Genomic DNA, 15,831 nt, shown 5'->3' with positions numbered 1-15,831 from the left:
TATGTGCTGAGATTGCAGGTTGTTTGTGTGTTCTGTTGGTTGAGCTCCAATAACTTCATTTAGATTTGGCTGGTAGAATATAGGGATGACATTTTTATTGGTCCCTCCTGTGCCTTTAAAAGCAGCTTGATTTGCTGGCATTTGTTAGGTGATAATGCTGATCTCTAACAGCAAAGAGTTGTACCTGTTGATTTCTGTAGATCAAGCTGATGTTGAAGGCATGGTGTTGGCTGGGTTTTGGGTCTGTTAGTAAATCTCATAGGCTTTGAGACACTCTAGTCCCCACCCCCCGCTCTGGACATATTCTAACATGGTGATATTGTTGTATTAATATCTTGTAGTTCAGTTCATATGAATAATCAGACCTGTTTACTTGAATGAAAAATCCTTGGCGCTCTCACTAAGTACTTTTAGTTTTCATTCATTGTTTACAATAAACTGATTTTGTTTGCCTTAATTTTGATCCATCCCTATTGGCTAGGTGGGACGAATAAAATGATGCTACTTTAATACTATATGTGTATGATAATTAATGAGAGGATATTTAGTGGCTAAAACTTGTGTTTATCATTTCCATTTATTTTTGGTTTGCCGCAGCATAAATGAAAAGCCTGTTAACAGAGAACGTTTATTAACTGTCTCTAGACAATGTTAGGGAGGGGATGCTTCTAGAAAAAAAGGCATAGGCGCCGACTCCATGGGGCCTGAGGGGGCTCGAGCCCCCTCAAAAAATTTTTTGGGGGGGCTCAGCCCCCCCAATAATCTCGGGCGCCCTTCCAGCAGAGCGCCGCCACCATCCCCCGCCTCCTCCCCACCTGCTCCCTCGCCAGCCAGCCAGCCAGCCGCGCGCCCTAGTCGGAGAGCCCCGGCCGTCCCCCGCGAGATTAGGGAATCCCCGGGGGCGGGGGCTCCTGCCTCACTGCTTCGCAGCAGCACCGCCACTGCCAAGGCACTGCCGGGGGGAATTTCCTTCCTCCTGGCGGTTTCAGCCCCCGCGAGAACAGGGGAATCCCGACTGGCCACACCTCCCAGCCAGCCAATCGGCTGGCTGGGGGGCGTGGCTTGCCCTATTTAGGGCCGGAGCCACTTTATTTGCATATTCATGAGCTTATTTATTATTCATGAGCTTTCCCGGGGCCCCCCCAATATTTTTTATAAGTCCGCGTCCCTGAAAAAAGGTGCCTGGCTTGCAGAACACGCACAGGAAATTAGCCAGTGAGGCTTTTTATGTTTTCCAGTTCTGTATTACGGTTTATACAGGGTGCCAAGAAAAATAAAGGCTATGCATTTAAACAAATGTCTGATGCTGTAGAGTAAATGTTGTGAATGGCTAATTAAACTAAAACCCAGAATCAATAGCAAAGCTTGAAATAAGTTTCCTAAAAAATGAGAGACATTAAAAGAAATTTCAGCATACTCCGAGAATGAAAGAAGTGCTTAGCATTACTTTTTTGCACTTAAACACATTTGTATTAAACTTGTTGTGTTGAATTCTTGGACACTCATCACTGATGTGATTTTGCAGAGGAATTCCTATAGATTTGGAAGCATATCCCGAGTTGTGCCTGCACCCGAGATAGCAGAGTCTTTGGAGTTGCTATAGGTTAAGCATCCACCTTTCACTTATCTGAATTGTACTAAATGAGAACAAAATGAGACCTGTAGTTACTGAAGGCTATCTGCATTATTTGAGAGGTAAATTATGCTGCTTGATATAATTTCAGGTGCAGGCTACAAATGATGTAAATTGGGGAAAAGGTCTAATTAAAGTTCTATATGGTGTTCCTTTAATTGGAGTAAATAATAACCTGATACTCTTGGCATAAAATTGCTTCCCATTTTCAAGATAATGAGTGATTCCCTGACAGCAATTTGGATCATTCATGGCAATGGCAATCAAGTACAATTACCTCACAAAAAGTGGAACACATCTTCTCACTTGTATATAAGGTTCACAAGAAAATGTTTTCTATAGCAATAATCACGTCATGTGAAAGGAGAAATTGTCAAGGGGGGAGATATGCTGAGTTGTGATAAAAGTATTATTTGATAACTACCACTTGAGCTCTCATCTGCACTCTGTGATGCTGTCTTCAGTTCTGAATAGATTTACAAAGCTTACGCTGTTTTTTTCTGGGTTTTCTATTGGCTATAAAGTTCATAGTTTGAAGAATATTCTTTTTATATCTTCAAAGGTTCATCAGAGATGACTGTAGTAGTATTGAATAATAAAATATTGCCTTTTTTTTAAAAAAGGCTAAAACTATTTGCTCGATACAAACTATATATAAAGCAAGTTAATCTACAAAGGATTTGTAGATGTGCATACTTGTTGAAGGTGTACATACTTGTTGATGAAAAAAACTAAAATATTGCTCAAATGGATGACAAATTGATTTAAGTGTGAATCATATAAGTAATGGCCAGGAACTCTGTGAAACCAATTCCTTTGACTGTAATAGATAGTGGAAACAGAAAGATAATGTATATGTTGGAATATTTCTTGACTGTTCGTTTTTTTCCTTTATAATGTGCTGTAAATTGAGGCACTGGTACACACAAAATAGGTTTGCTTTTGAAACAGCTGTTAGTCATAATGAAGAACAGAACAAAACGGCTGGACCATTTCATGATTAAAAATAGCTGACTTGTAAAATGGAACAAACGTGTTTAATTTTTCTATTTTACCAAAGCGTTTCCTGGGTTTTCTCTTCATGTTTAAGCTTTAAAATAAATAAATAAGTTCTGTCAATTGATAAATATGAGACAACACAATTACCTTGCTGAAAGTGCTAAATTTACAGAACCATATCCCTTAGGAAGTCTCAGAAGCTCTATCTATTGTTTCAATAAAGCAACATTGCAATTTTATTTTTTGTTTCTGTATTGATCAGCCAAACTAGTGTTGGGAGCCCTATTGAGAACATTGGTTTAGAAATGTGTTCATTGCTGGCGTTTGATACTAACAATCATTGCTGTGGCACTATTTTATTTTGTGCTGTATCTCCTCTCTTATTTTATGCCAGTGTCTGAGACGAAGATGGAAGCCAAAAGGGCTGTCAGAGCAGCTGGTAATTAAACCCAACAACTTAAAATGTTTATTGCATTAAGCAATAGAACAGCAGCAGCAGTTAAAACCCTGTGTGTGATAAAACAAACTGCAGATAAGTTTTTTGCCTCCTGCTCAAACGATAACAAAGTTGGCACCAGGAAAGCATCTCTGGGGAGGGATGTTCAAAGGCAGGAGCCACCACTAAAAAGACTCTATCTTGAGTCCCTTGGTTGAATGTGGTGGTATAGAAAGAAGGGCCTCTGAAGGTGATCTCAGGTTTTGGGCTGGCTCCTGCAGGAACGACTGAACATTGAAAGCAGTGTTTGAATGTGAAAGGTGACAGCCTTGCAAAATGTTTTAGGAACATTTGTGATCCTTTCGACTGGAAATCCAGGCCAGGGACTGAACTTGGTTGCCTCTCTATGCAACATCTGTGACTTGCAGATTGGTTTCGTATTCTCTGTTGTTTTTGGCTTCCTCCGAAGAATCCCAAGAACTGTAGCTGGTTAAGGGTGCTGGGAATAGTAGCTCTGTGATTCTTTGTGGGAAGCAATGTGCTTAAAATGTACAGTGTGGATCTGAACCAATAGTCTGGATCATGTCAGTATCATATTCAATTGTTTCCTTGAATGCTAGTGGGATAATTCCAAGACTGCTCCGGAGTAAGTGATTCATAGCTTTGTGTATCAAGCTTGATGTCCATGGATTAAAATCAGAGCAGAATACCAAAGTCAGGCACAGGGAGAGTAAAGTCATCACTCAATTCCCCAAGCAATTGCTCTCTTCTTGAATCACTCAGTTCCTTGCTGTGTGGGCAGCACTCAGGGTCCCTGGTTGAAAAACCAATGTTCTAGAGGTGCCCAGTGGTGTTTTAAATACAGTAGTACCTCGGGTTACATACGCTTCAGGTTACATACACTTCAGGTTACAGACTCCGCTAACCCAGAAATAGTAGAATCATAGAACCATAGAATCATAGAACTGTAGAGTTGGAAGGGACCCTGAGGATCCCTTTAAGAACTTTGCTTCAGGATGAGAACAGAAATCGTGCTCCGGCGGCGCAGCAGCAGGAGGAGGCCCTATTAGCTAAAGTGGTGCTTCAGGTTAAGAACAGTTTCAGGTTAAGAACGGACCTCCGGAACGAATTAAGTACTTAACCCGAGGTACCACTGTACTGGTTTGAACATAGGTAGGCAAACTAAGGCCCAGGGGCTGGATCCGGCCCAATCGCCTTCTAAATCTGGCCCACAGACAGTCCAGGAATCAGCATATTTTTACATGAGTAGAATGTGCCCCCAAAATATAATCCGCCCCCCCCCACAAGGGACAGTGGACCAGCCCCCTGCTGAAAAAGTTTGCTGACTCCTGGGTTAGAACTACAGCCTACACAGCTGAAAAAGCAGATCTTCGCAAAGCCCTTTCAGCACTGTGGGTGCTATTTTGTGCGTGCCTTTGGCCTCCCTGCTGCTTTTGCTTTGTCCACTCTCCAGGCAGATCTTAACCCCCTGCCTCTACTTAGAAGTTGGAAAATGAATGTTTTATCTGTGATCAGAAAGTGTCTGTAACCTAGTAGGGTCAAGTGTAAGTGCACCGTTCAGGGGACCAGATGGAAAAGAGGGCAAGGCTCCTGACACTGAGGTAGCCCTGTTGTCAGAGCATGAGAACCTTAATCTCAGGGTTGTGGGTTTGAGCCCCATGTTGGGCTAAAGATTCCTGCATTGCAGGGAGAGGGTTGGACTAGATGACCCTTGTGATCCCTTTCAATTCTATGACTATTACTTCTGACACGAGTGCAGAAGAAGGGGTTTGGGCAGCAGCAACTTGTCACCTGATGGTAAGAGCACAAACCTCAACGCCTGTGTGATGCTTAAAGGCATTGAGCCCTGGCCCTCCTTTCTACCTGGCTACCCTACCCAACTTGTATGCAAATGTATGTCAGCTTATTATTGGCTCTGAACCTGTAGGACACACTGCCCTCTGCTGCTAGCCAGGGAACTATCAGACGGTAGCATCCTCTCCCTATTGGGAAGAACATCGTGGCAAAGGAAAGGCCAAAGTTGGTCCCAGTCTTTGGCTAGAGAACGTGCACCTACAGGGAGCTTATTCCCCTGCTCTTCCCTGTCACAAGAAACCCTGTAAGAAATGAATAAAAACAATAAAAGAGAAATGAAAGATTAGCAATAGAGCATAGCAATCTGTAGTGCGGTAACATACAGTTCGAGTAAATGCAATCCGAACAAAACTAAAAGCAGGAAGACTGTTCACAGCACATAACTTAATTATGTCAGGCTGCAATCCTAAACCCATTTGCCTAAGCCTAAGCCCTATGAAGTCAAGAGGGCTTACTTCCAAGGAGACATGTTTAGACTTGAACTATCAATGGGACTTAAATTAAGCAATGACTAACTCCCAGCTCCTGCCCACCTAGCAGTTCGAAAGCCCGTCAAAGTTCAAGTAGCTAAATAGGTACTGCTCCGGCAGGAAGGTAAACGGCGTTTCTGTGTGCTGCTCTGGTTGGCCAGAAGTGGCTTAGTCATGCTGGCCACATGACCCAGATGCTGTACGCCGACTCCCTCAGCCAATAAAGCGAGATGAGCGCCGCAACCCCAGAGTCGGCCACGACTGGACCTAATGGTCAGGGGTCCCTTTACCTTTACCTAACTTAATTGCATGGATTGCAGTGAGACCTAAGTGCAACTTAAGCTGCAATCTGATGCATACTTGCTTGTGAGTAAGCCTCATTGGATTCTGTAAAACCTCTGAGTAGATTTTTAGTTTATTCAGCTCCGGCCCATCTGGAGCTGATACGGCTCATGTCGTCCTGAGCCCAGCAGAGTGTTATCTCGTAGTCCGCAACGAAAGGATAAGCAGGTATGGCTACATTGCTATTTTATTTCGCTATACCGAGAACACACAAATGTACATCTTGCCTCTGTGAGAGCAGAGAGCAACTCTCTCGACAAAGAAATGACAGAACAAAGGAAACAGGAAACCAGTGTACGTCACATCCAGTCTCCCTTTCCCGTGGGAACCCAACAGTAACTGAACTGTGGAATGAAAACATTGTCTTGTGACATGCAGCTGCTGCTCAGTGAGGGAAACATAACCTTCCAAGGAGACATGTTTAGATTTGGACTATCACTGGGACTTAAATAAAGCAATGACTAACTTAATTGCAGTTCTGTGCGCTGCTCTGGTTCGCCAGAAGCGGCTTAGTCATGCTGGCCACATGACCCGGAAACTGTACGCCGGCTCCCTCAGCCAGTAAAGCGAGATGAGCGCTACAACCCCAGAGTCATCCGCGACTGGACCTAACGGTCAGGGGTCCCTTTACCTTTAACTTACCGGTAATTGCATGGATTGCAATGAGACCTAAGTGCAACTTAAGATGCAATCTGATGCATACTTGCTTGTGAGTAAGCCTCATTGGATTCTGTAAAACCTCTGAGTAGATGTGCCTAGGCTTCCTCTGAAACTTAGTCTGAATCCAACCCAATACACCAGGCATAGGCAAACTCGGGCCTCCAGATGTTTTGGGACTGCAACTCCCATCATCCCTAGCTAACAGGACCAGTGGTCAGGGATGATGGGAGTTGTAGTCCCAAAACATCTGGAGGCCCGAGTTTGCCTATGCCTGCAATACACAAACCAATATGTGCAAAAGTTTAAAGCAACCAGCAGAAAAGAAGTCTGTTTTGGCCACAGCAGAAATTTCAAGATTGGAATAGAAAACACCTATAAAACTGTGTGTTTAACAATAGTGCAGCCCAGTCCTGCTATCAAATTGTGCTAGAAGCTTATCAGATAGTTTATGTTACAAACTAGATTGAGCCCTGCATAAACCAGCTAAGAATATGATTCTACAAAGAAAGCTGTTCTAATCTAAACTGAGCAGAAAGGGTGTGATTTCTGAAGTGGAACAAAGTCATGGTAAAGAGAGTTCTGAGATAACTCTCCTGCATATATTCCATCCCCCCCCCCCCATTTCATTTTGTTAGATGGAGGATGTGTGCCTGTGTATTTTCAGTGAATCATGCAGCGTACACTAGATATCTCCAGACTATTTGCACGGCTTCTATTTGCAGAAAATATTAATGTGAAGGAATGGGATCTGCTACTGTGACAAACGTTGTATCCCTGACCAAATGTTAAGTCCCAGGTGAGTAATCCTGTACATATCTACCCAGAAGTAAGATCCACTGTGTACGGTGGGACTTACTCCCAAGTAAGCCTGTGTAGGACAGGATTGCAGCCTTAAATGGGATGCCAGAGCTGTTGCTGCTTTTTCTTGATGGACTTTTTATTCAGATTCACATCTAGAAAAAAAATCAATTGGTATACCAATTTTGTTATAAATGTGCTTTCATCTCTTTGAAAAAACAACAACCGCTAGCAACCTCTAGTGAGCAGAACATGAAACTACAAGGTGAGTTTACACAGCGCAAGATGAAAAACCTTTAATCCCCCAAACGTTTACTATTTACTATAAAGGGCCCTCTAGACATCTTTTTTTTATTGTGGATTCATGATGGTTTGTGCTCATCATGGTATGGGGTGGTTATACAGGATCCAGCTTTCAATTTTGCTTGCAAGTGGGTAAGTTTTGGGGAAGTCATATTGCTTTGTTTCCCATCAGGCTGGGAAGGATAAGAAGAGTTTGGATTTGATATCTGGCTTTATCACTACCCGAAGGAGTCTCAAAGCAGCTAACATTCTCCTTTCCCTTCCTCCCCCACAACAAACACTCTGTGAGGTGAGTGGGGCTGAGAGACTGCAGAGAAGTGTGACTGGCCCAAGGTCACCCAGCAGCTGCATGTGGAGGAGGAGGGAATCGAACCCAGTTCACCAGATTACAAGTCTACCACTCTTAACCACTGCACCACACTGGCTCTCAAACTGGGATAAACTGGGAAAGTGCCATGGCGCTCATGTCATGTGTGTTTCTCATAGATGGGTCTGATTCAACAGCCTCTTATGGTTTTGGGGTTTTTTTATGTTCATCCCCCCCCCAAGCCCAGATCCTAGGGCTTTGTTTTCTTTTGGGAGCTGGAGATGTTATAATGTTGGCAACATCATCTCCCCTTCACCTGAACCTTCACCAGCTATTATTGCCCTGACAGTATAGTACAAGAAAAGCGGCTGGATTCATGCTGGAGCTTGATGAAGAGGAAGAATGCTGCAAAATGACAATTCTAATTAAATTTACCTTTGTAAAACTACACGAAATGGATCTTAGTCAATGAATCAAGATAACTTGGATAACGACCCATCTCCTGCAGATGACAGGGGATTAATTACAGAGCACTTTGTAAAAGAAGGGAATTATTCAAATTTCTCGGGGTAAAATCACCACATTTGTCTTTCTAAATGTGTTATGACTCGGTACTAAGTCTCTCAGTTCATATAATATGCATAATAGCGTTTTGGAGGGGATGTTTTGGTGTGTGTGGGTTAATGCAAGTATAAAGCAGTTGCCAGCTTCATTCTTTTCATTTTTCTTTTGCTAACCTCTCTGCCTTTAGTCTCTCTAGTTTGTAGCATTAGAAAGGACAGACATGCCACTTATGAGAGATCATTCTGCTATACAGCTGTCCTTCCCTTAAGACACTATAGACATATCTGCATGCGTAATATGAAAAAAAAAAAAATAGCAGACATTTCAATTCAAGGAAAAGAATAAATATTTTTCTTCCTCGGACCATTTACTGGGGGTGGGGAGAAATGCAACAACCTCGTTTGACAGACGTTTGGCTTGGATATGAGTCTCAGGTTTGAACAGAACTTTGCAGGATTGCTCCTTTTTCTCCTACTGACACATTCAGTACTGTATGAATGATGGCTGTATAGCCATCTGCCCTGGATGCTTTAGTCCATGCATTGCAGGGGGTTGGACTAGATGACCCTCAGAGTCCCTTCCAACTGTACAATTCTACGATGCTGCTTTGTTTTGGGTCAGATTGGCGCTGCATTTAGGACAAGACTCCGACAGTAGGTATGCAGGGCTTCAGAAGTGCCTGTTTGCGTGAGAGAGAATGGGTATACATAAATGGAATGGGCACATGGCCTTGTCTCAGCACTTTTGGATTCACCAGCTGATACTGTGGAGAAATGCTGTATTCCGTGATGGTCAAAGTTCGAGGCCTTGTACGGTTGTGATGTCGCAAGCCTGGTTGGCAGTAGTTCTGAGAGGAGAGAAGGGTGAGAATTTATTAAGCATGTAAAATCATTCGAGATTGGTCTGGGTGACTGCCAGCTCTGATGGGCTGGACGTTCTAGTCTGTTGGGAATTAACAGAGTAAATTGAGGATAGGCAGTTGGGGATTTGGAGGGGTGAGGGAGGTGCAGTGGGTGGGGGGAGGGAGGGCAGAAACCTGAATATTAATACCCAGTATGTTGTTAATACTTGTCTGGTGAAGATCAGGGGAAGGGAGCCAGTTTCCACAAGCGAAACTATCCAGAAGTACAGTGGTACCTCGGGTTAAGTACTTAATTCGTTCCGGAGGTCCGTTCTTAACCTGAAACTGTTCTTAACCCGAAGCATCACTTTAGCTAATGGGGCCTCCTGCTGCCACCACACCGCGAGAGCCCGATTTCTGTTCTTATCCTGAAGCAAAGTTCTTAACCTAAAGCAATATTTCTGGGTTAACAGAGTCTGTAACCTGAAGTGTATGTAACCTGAAGTGTATGTAACCCAAGGTACCACTGTAATACCACATGACATTTCTGGGTTCAGAGACAGATTGACCCCAATTGCTGGGCTGGATTGTGGATGTATTTAGCTGGGGTTAATTTGGCAAGTCACTTCAGAAACTGTGTTTTGGGTCATAGAATTGTGGAGTTGGAAGGGACCCTCAGAGTCATCTAGTCCAGCCCCCTGCAATTCAGGAATCCTGGTCACAGCTGTCCCTGGCTGGGCTCGAACCACCAACCTTCTGGTTAACAGCCAGATGCCATTGTCCCATTTCATAAAATTTGTACACGGCTTGACTGTTAAAAACCCTCAAAGCAAAAAAAATTCACAACCACACTTTAAGGCACTCAAAAGTTAAAATGCTGAAACGGATTAAAATACCACAACTTTCTAAACATCTGCGTAGGCTTGCCTAAGCAAGGATGTTTTTAGCAGGTGCTGAAAAAAGTACAGTGAAGAGTACAGCTTGATCTCAACAGGCAGGGGGTTCCAAAGTGCAGGCGCTGCCACACTAAATGTTCGAGTTCTTGCAAATGTGGAATGGGTGTTATGTGGGCCAATTCTGCTGATCGAAGTGGTTGAGCAGGCACATGTGGAGCAAGGCGATCTCAGGTAATTGGTCCCAAGTTGTTACAGTCATTCCTCAGGTTACAGCCGCTTCAAGTTGCGTTTTTTCAGGTTGCAGACTGCCGAAACCCAGAAGTACCGGAACGGGTTACTTCCGGGTTTCGGGGGTCATGCATGCACAGAAGTGCTAAATCACGCTTTGTGCATGTTCAGAAGCGCCGAATCGCAACACGCGAGAGCGCGGGCGCGGGTTGCAAACGCTGCGGGTTGCAAACATGCATCCCGCACGGATCACATTCGCAACCCGAGCATCCACTGTACTAATAAAAACGCTTTGCAAATCAGCAAACGAGTACAGATCTCTGAGCATATGCGTTGTATGATGTCAAGGCCTCACTCCTGTCAGCAATCGTGCTGCAGCATTCTGCATTAATCGCAACTTCCGGATTATGCATAAGGAAAGTCCCACACAGGGCAGCCATCCAGTCTTGAAGTAACAAATGCATAAAGTACCATGGCAAGGCTTCCCCCATCCAAGAATGGCTGTAGCTGTTAAACAAGCGACAGCTGGTAAAAGGCACTACTAGCCATTGAAGCTACCTGAGTCTCCAGTGACAGAGCTGGATTCAGAAGCAGCACCCCAGACTGCAAAAATCGGGGAGTACAACCCCATCCTGACCATTTTCTCAGGCACAGGAGCAGCTTACTCACAGGTCATAGTACACAGTATTCCTTTAATATATCAACAATCTCAGTTTAAGGTTTATCCTGTTTCTAGTGTTGGTGGCCGGCTCTCACACTTAAGCCTTCTGTACCAGGTGCTAGGAGGTTTTTGAAAACATTCAGAGTGAATTGGTGGCAGTGGAAAACGAATGAAGCATGGATAAGCAAAATGGTGTTTATCCAAGAGAGGCTGAGGGAACCAATATCCCTGATATATGGCGTGGCATTGCATGCTCATCCACCTTCAAAACACATCTCCAAGCACATCTGCAGACTGTTTATTCTTCTTCAAGGAATAATGAATGAAGATGAATCACATCTAAAGAGACCATTTTCCACCATGACCCTTGCTCTGTTCTGCTAGAGGACAGGCTGTTATCTGGCTGCTTGAGCAGACCCGGGAACCAAAACACTGGCATGACACAAAAAGAGTCAAGTGTGAGTAACTCTGGGTTGTTTAGACTAGACAGCAGAGCGCCCATGCAATGTATTCAGGAGAGCAATGGAGATGAAATCAGAGCTTTTCTACAAATGAGGGTTTATTGGAAGAATATATTAAAAGAAGCAATTAACTGATGGACTGTTGAAGCCTTTCAAGGAACAGAGAGAGAAAGCAGGGTTGCGGTATGGTTGTGCAGTTCAGCTTCAGAGGAGATGGAGGGGAATGGGGGGAAATGCAATTTGAAAGGGAGAATTAAAGGGGAGAGAAATTGTACCTATCCTTCGTTTAGGTTGCATTCAAAAACCAAGGGCTTAGAAACAGATACACAGCTGGGAGCTTAGGGCAAAATCAGTAGTGGCCAGTAGGACTGGGCAGAATCATTCAGCCACCCTCTTAACACTGGTGACACTGCAGCTTACCTGGACAGGGCAGAGTAGATCAGCAACAAGGTTGGGGCTGTAGCATCACATTGCATGAAACATCAGATTGGCAGCAGTGGTGCACCAGTGTACCCCAGACCTCACCATCTCCTTGCCACACCCCAGCCCCATCCAGCTAAGCTGCAGTAGTATCACTGTTAGGAGGGATAGACGATTTTGAGAGGAAACTTTCAAACTGAATTTGCCCTGGTTAGCTAGGTTTCTGCTTGTTCACCTTCTCAGGCAAAAGCACCCATAAAGGGCCACCTTAAATGGGCAGGAGAGATCCCTTTGTGCCAAGTCATTTTAAACCATTTTTAATACAGTGGACTCTCGTGTTGCAAATGTAATCCATGCGGTATGCACGTTTGTAACCCGCAGCGTCCGCAACCCGCAGCAGTGCGTCTGCACACGCGCGGGTTGCGATTCGGCTCATCTGTGCATACGCAAAGCGCGACCGCCGAAACCCGGAAGTAACCCGTTCCAGTACTTCTGGGTTCTGGCGGTCTGCAACCTGAAAAAACACAACCTGAAGCATCTGTAACACAGGTATGACTGTATTGCATTGCAATAGGGCCGGCGCTACCATGAGGCTTTCTGAGTCAGCTGCCTCAAGCGGCACTTGTCATGGACTGGCTGACTGAAGAGGGGTGGCAGGAGGCACCAGCTGGGGAACCCCCAAGGGAGCTCCCAGGGGAAGAAGGCTCAGAGCCAGGGGTTTGGTGGTGGGACGGCAATGTGCTTGGAGGGGGAAGAAGGAGCAGACTGGGAGGAGGTGTGTTAGCTGAAGAGGCAACAGGCTTGAGTGCAGGAACAGGCAAACTTGGCCCTTCAGATGTTTTGGGACTACAGCTCCCATCATCCCTGACCACTGGTCTTGTTAGCTAGGGCTGATGGGAGTTGTAGTCCCAAAACATCTGGAGGGCCGAGTTTGCCTATGCCTGCTTTAGTGAGCAGGAAGAGGTTGTGGCAGAGAGCAGCCCAGAATCAGAGGCAGAAATGGAGGCTGGAGAGGAGGTGGGCCAAGGGGCAGAGGTGAGTCGGGCTGGTGAAGAAGCCAGGGGGTCTCCCCCTCCTGCTGCAACCAGCTCCCCTCCCCACTTGTCTCCCAGAACCTTCAGAGGTATGAAGAGGGCAGAGCAAAGACAGGCAAGAAGAAGGAGCCTCAGGTTACTTGGGAAAGACCTAGGGTGGGGGGAGACGTAGAGAGCTGCGGGAAGCTGGGACCTTCAGTCCTTGCAACTGTCTCATTGGGGCAAGACCTACTGGGAAGAGTTGCTATGCTCACTAGGCCTTAGCTGTATTTGTTTCTTTAAACAGAGAGTTAACTTCACTGTCTCCTTGTGAGTTATTGCTGACCTACTCCCAATTCCTGCCTTGACACACTCTGGGTGGGGCAGCAAATTTGCATCTGGGTACTGTGCCACCCTGCTGCCTGCTTGCTTGTTTGCAGCGGCAATGCCTCCTCCCTCTCCCTGGAGCAGTTTTGGCAGGAAAGTACCCTCCTTTTTCCTTCTCCTTTTTGTTCCCATGGCTTTCCGGCTTTCTCTCACCCTGCCACTCTCATCCCCCATCTTGTCCCTGTGGCTTTCCTATTTTCCCTCTCCTCTCCCCGCTGCATTTTCATTCTCCGTTTCACCCCCTGGCTCCCCCATTTTCCTTCCCCATTTTGCAACCCTGGCTTTCCTGCTTTCAGTCATCATCATTTTTAATCTGTATACCGTCTTTCTATCTTACAATACTCAAGGCGGTTTACAAGCTGAAGAAACAAAAAATGTACATCTTATAACAATCTAATGCAATACAAACATGTAATAATAAAACATAACTTTAAAACAGGCAACCTACATCAAAAAGTAACATTCAACAATCATTATTAAATAATAATGACATATAAAAGTTAAACCGAAATCCACTCAACAGTTACAATAAATAATTTCTAAACTATAATCAATAAAACAACGGCAAGGCACAGTACATAAAATAATACAATGCAAATTGAGAAGCAGAGACTAGAGGGTGGGCAAGGCAGGTGGAAGGAGGCCTTGCCTGATGGAGTCTCTCCCCTCACCATCAGTCAAAGGCACTCAAGGAGAGTGCAAAGCAGGACTGGAGAGAGGGTGGCCTGAGTCCTAACAGAGCAGCCTAGAGGTCTGTGTTGGTCTCTGAGCCTGATATTCTCTATCCATGCTCTAAAGCAGGCTTCCTCAACCTCGGCCCTCCAGATGTTTTTGGCCTACAACTCCCATGATCCCTAGCTAGCAGGACCAGTGGTCAGGGATGATGGGAACTGTAGTCTCAAAACATCTGGAGGGCCGAGGCTGAGGAAGCCTGGTCTAAAGCAGCACCTTTAGCAAACTACAATTCTTGCGGGCTCTGCCATTTTCTGTTTTGCCTCAGGCAGCAATATGTCTTGGGCCTGCCCCGGAGAACTCAGTGTGGTTTTCTTTTTCAATATGAAAAGGAGCACATTGTTTTAGCTCAATCATTCTTATGTTTCTGTTCAAATACTGAGTTCAATGTATTCCTAAGTACGTGTTCAGAGAGTTTCAGTCTTGCTTGAAAATAAATCTAATTGATTTCCTTATGGAAATTAGTTTTAAGAAAGTATATTTAGGATTGCAGATTGAGAGATGAAAACAGTAACACCTGAACATGGTTTGGTGTAACAATAACCACACACAGATACTTTTATTTTTTTGAATGGGGGGGAGAGAGATATAAGGGACTCTTATGGAAGCAGCCAAAAGCATTCAGAAGATTTAGGTAGACCCTTGGTCACAAGTGCTGAAAGCACTCAACAACAGCGGTATTGAAGCCTCGTGGGTCCACTTGAGATTTAAGGGACTGAAAGCCTTTTCAGGGCTGCCGCTAAAATGTCTGATTTGCTTTTGGCAAGGCCAGCTCTTTTGCAGTCTGATTGCATACAAAACCATCTAATCCACCAACCTTGAACTTCAGCTGTTGACTTGCCAATTAATCCAGCTTGAACTTTCAGTTTGCTAAACATCAAACTAACGTAACAAAGCCAAAGCCGTTTGTGTACTTAAAGTGAACCTGAGGACTCAGCTAAACCAAAATCTGAATGATTTTCATCCGTTGAAAATATCAGTGTAAAGTGTATTTCAGCCTTAACAAGGAGGAGTTAAAAACCCTTAAGAATATCACAAACATGGTTGGCCCTTTTGTTAAGCAGACTGAGGCAGCTGCCTCAGGTGGCAGATGATGGAGGATGGGGAGTGTGGGCAAAATGTTGAAGGGCAGTGTTATGTACTGAGATGAATAGGATCCAAACTGCAGCAGCCTGATTGGTCCTAGAACAATAGGATCCAAATTGCAGCAGTCTGATTGGTCCTAGAACAATAGGATTCAGAATGCAGCAGTCTGATTGGTCCAAGAACAATGCAGCAGTATGATTGGTTGGCAGGAACCACCCAATCATGCTCCAGATATAAGTGAATCCACAACCTGATTGGCTTACAGTAGAATTCCAGAATTAACCAATCATGTACAGCCCATTGTGTAAATAATGTATATAAAGCAGATACTTTGAGGGGACATTCATTCATTCCTCCTCACCACTATGAGCTGAATAAAGAGCATGAAATCACTTTGCGACTCTGAGTATATTTCAGGCAGAGTTGTGTTTGCTCTGCATGGCCTGCCACCCACTAAGCTAGCTCACTGCCTTCAGATGTCATGGAAGATGCCATTGCATCATCACCAGTGTTGAAATGAGATTTAACTGCCAATCCAGCTTCTTTCTGTATATGAAATTGTTGAGAAGTATGTTGCCCTTCACCTCAGGCAGCAAAACGCCTTGTGCCAGACCTGATTGCAAAATAAAGGAAAGAAATGATCACCTAAAAGCCCCTTGAACCGTGGCTCAAACTTTGGTGTGGACAAGAAGAAGAGGAGGAGTTTGGATTTGATATCC

Source organism: Podarcis bocagei (assembly GCF_964188305.1).
Source record: "Podarcis bocagei genome assembly, chromosome: 4".
NCBI lineage: Eukaryota > Metazoa > Chordata > Lepidosauria > Squamata > Lacertidae > Podarcis > Podarcis bocagei.
Note: the sequence above shows the minus strand (reverse complement) of the source record.